The sequence below is a fragment of the Capricornis sumatraensis genome, chromosome X, assembly GCF_032405125.1.
Source record: "Capricornis sumatraensis isolate serow.1 chromosome X, serow.2, whole genome shotgun sequence".
Lineage (NCBI taxonomy): Eukaryota > Metazoa > Chordata > Mammalia > Artiodactyla > Bovidae > Capricornis > Capricornis sumatraensis.
This window is the reverse complement of record NC_091092.1, coordinates 12,204,186-12,207,580: the sequence shown is the minus strand read 5'-3', so window position 1 is coordinate 12,207,580 and position 3,395 is coordinate 12,204,186. Positions and strand designations below refer to the sequence as shown.

General features: G+C 39.8%; 1 pseudogene; it reads left to right on the top strand.

The window, feature by feature from the left end:
- The first annotated feature begins 505 nt into the window (after positions 1-505).
- On the top strand, positions 506-3,180 carry LOC138071090 (rho GTPase-activating protein 12-like; annotated as a pseudogene).
- The last annotated feature ends 215 nt before the right edge of the window (positions 3,181-3,395 follow it).

The window sequence follows — 3,395 nt, the reverse complement described above, 5'->3', positions numbered from 1 at the left end:
GTAACTCTCCAGGGAAAAGAGAGTTTTGTGAATGAGAAAAGAGGTCAACCAAGTCATTTCCATGATGAAGTCAAGTAAGAAAATAAGTAATACATGTCCACTGAATAGGGGAGAGTAGGAAGTCAATGGACCTCTGGTGCTTTGTATCTAATGGTCCATTCACTCCTGGCTCTTATTCTTCCTTTATGTTTACTTTGCATGTTCTAAGCCTCATAGTTGTTCTACAAGTTGAGCCTGCCTTCTTGTTTAGACCTTTCCTAAAACCAATCCAGATCTTCACGACACAGATAATAACTCACCTAGAGCCAGACATCCTGGGATGCGAAGTCAAGTGGACCTTAGGAAGCATCACTACGAACAAAGCTAGTGGAGGTGATGGCATTCCAGTTGAGCTATTTCAAATCCTGAAAGATGATGCTGTGAAAGTGCTGCACGCAATATGCCAGCAAATTTGGAAAACTCAGCAGTGGCCACAGGACTGGAAAAGGTCAGTTTTCATTCTAATCCCAAAGAAAGGCAATGCCAAAGAATACTTATCTCACATGCTAGGAAAGTAATGCTGAAAATTCTGTAAGCCAGGCTTCAACAGTACATGAACTATGAACTTCCAGATGGTCAAGCTGGATTTAGAAAAGGCAGACGAACCAGAGATCAAATTGCCAACATTTGTTGGATCATTAAAAAAGCAAGAGAATTCCAGAAAAACATCTATTTCTGATTTATTGCCTATGCCAAAGTCTTTGACTATATGGATCACAACAAACTGGAAAATTCTGAAAGAGATGGGAATACCAGACCACCTTACCTGCCTTCTGAGAAATCTGTATGCAGGTCAAGAAGCAACAGTTAGAACTGGACATGGAACAACAGACTGGTTCCAAATAGGAAAAGGAGTACATCAAGGATGTATATTGTCACTCTGTTTATGTAACTTATATGCAGAGTACATCATGAGAAGTGCTGGACTGGATGAAGCACAAGCTGGAATAAAGATTTCCAGGAGAAATATAAGTAACCTCATATATGCAGATGACACCACACTTAGGGCAGAAAGCAAAGAAGAACTAAAGAGCCTCTTAATGAAAGTGAAAGAAGAGAGTGAAAAAGTTGGCTTAAAACTCAACATTGAGAAAACTAAGATCATGGCATCTGGTCCCATCACTTCATGGCAAATAGATGGAGAAACAATGGAAACAGTGACAGACTTCATTTTTTTTGGGGGGGGGGCGCTCCAAAATCACTTCAGATGGTGGCTGCAGCAATGAAGTTAAAAGACACTTGCTCCTTGGAAGAAAACGACAGCATATTAAAAAGCAGAGATGTTACTTTGCCACCAAAGGTCCATCTAGTCAAAACTATGGTTTTTCCAGTGATCATGTATGGATGTGAGAGTTGGACTATAAAGAAACCTGAATACTGAAGAATTAATGCATTTGAACAATAATGTTGGAGAAGACTCTTGAGAGTCCCTTGAACAGCAAGGATGTCCAACCAGTCCATCCTAAAGGAAATCAGTCCTGAACATTCATTGGAAGGACTGATGCTGAAGCTGAAACTGCAATACTTTGGCCATCTGATGTGAAGAACTGACTCATTTGAAAATAAATTGTGTGAGCAAAGATGCAAATACAAATAAAGGCCACACAAATAACAACAAAAAAAGAAAAGATCCTCATTCTGGGAAAGATTGAAGGTGGGAGGAGAAGGGGGTGACAGAGGATGAGATGGTTGGATGGCAAAACTGACTCAACGGACATGAGTTTGAGCAGGCTACGGGAGTTGGTGGTGAACAGGAGGTTTGGCATGCTGCAGTCCATGGGGTCACAAAGAGTCAGACACAACTGAGTGACTGAAATGAACTGAACTGAAAACTAAACTCCCAACTAAAACTTTTCAGCCCTGGGTCCAATTCCTTTAGGACTCCTCACTTTGCTGATTTCCAGTAGTCATGTATGGATGTGAGAGTTTGGACCATAAAGAAGACTGAACATTACATTTAATAATCCATATTTCTCTTGACACTTGTCATTAAGAGAGACATATGGATTATTAAATGTAACAAAAATTACTGAAAATGGGGAAAAGTTTCAAAAGACTGGTTGTCTTCTTGGGCCATTTTGCAGGGTTCATCTTTTCTCTTCACCAAAACGCAAGGAAGTAGCACAAGTTGGTTTGGGAGTAATCAGTCCAAACCAGAGTTTATAGTGGACCTTAAGGGAGTGACCATTGAGATGGCTTCAAAAGATACATCCAGCAAAAAGAATGTATTTGAGCTGAAAAGCCGTCAAGGAACAGAATTGCTGATTCAGTCTGACAGTTACACTGTTATAAATGATTGGTTTAATGTTCTCAGTAGTACTATCAGTAATCAGACAGTGGAACCCAATGAAGCAATCAAACAGGAGATACGAGATTCACCAGGAATTGAAAAGCATGATAAAGAAAAGGACCAGAAGGAGCCAAAGAAATTGCTTTCCATGAAAGTATCTATCATAGATTCTTCAGAACAGAAGAAAAACAAGAAAAACTTAAGATTCTTACACAATGCCCCACTTTGCAAGCTGTTGGTGAAAAAGTTTATATTAAAGATCAGGTATTTGGAGCCAGTCTTGCTAATCTGTGTCAGAGAGAGAATAGCACAGTGCGAAATTCTGCGAAATTATGCATATTGAACATGTTGAGCAATATGGCTTGGATGTTGATGGGATTTACAGAGTTAGTGGCAACCTAGCAGTGATCCAGAAGCTGAGGTTTGCAGTCAAGCATGATGAGAAATTGGACTTGAAGGACAGTAAATGGGAAGATATTCATGTCAGCACTGGAGCCCTCAAAATGTTTTTTTGAGGATTACCAGAACCTCTCTTTACACTTAATCACTTTAATGATTTTGTTAATGCAGTTAAACAAGAACCACGACAGTGTGTCTCTGCTGTGAAGGACCTGATCAAACAGTTACCAAAGTCAAATCAGGACACAATGCAAATTCTGTTCAGACATCTCAAAAGAGTTATAGAAAATGGAGGGGAAAACCAAATGACCTATCAGAGCAGAGCGATTGTTTTTGATCCCACTCTGCTCAAGCCAGAGAAGGAGACTGGTAACATAGTGGTCCACACCGTCTACCAGAATCAAATCATAGAATTAATTCTTCTCGAGAAAAATTCCGTCTTTGGATGCTGACACTTACTGAAGACCACCTGTGAAATAGAAGCTGGATTTCATCAGATTCCAGATCCTCATACCTGAAGTATTTTACGTTTGGACCAAGCAGTGACTCTTTTCTTTTGCACTTTTCTGAGGAACCAGAAGAGAATGGAAGGGACCAGATGTGTGTTATTTGCTGCTTTGTTGCAAGCTGATAAACCTGTGTGTACTTTTGAATTAATTTTATTCTG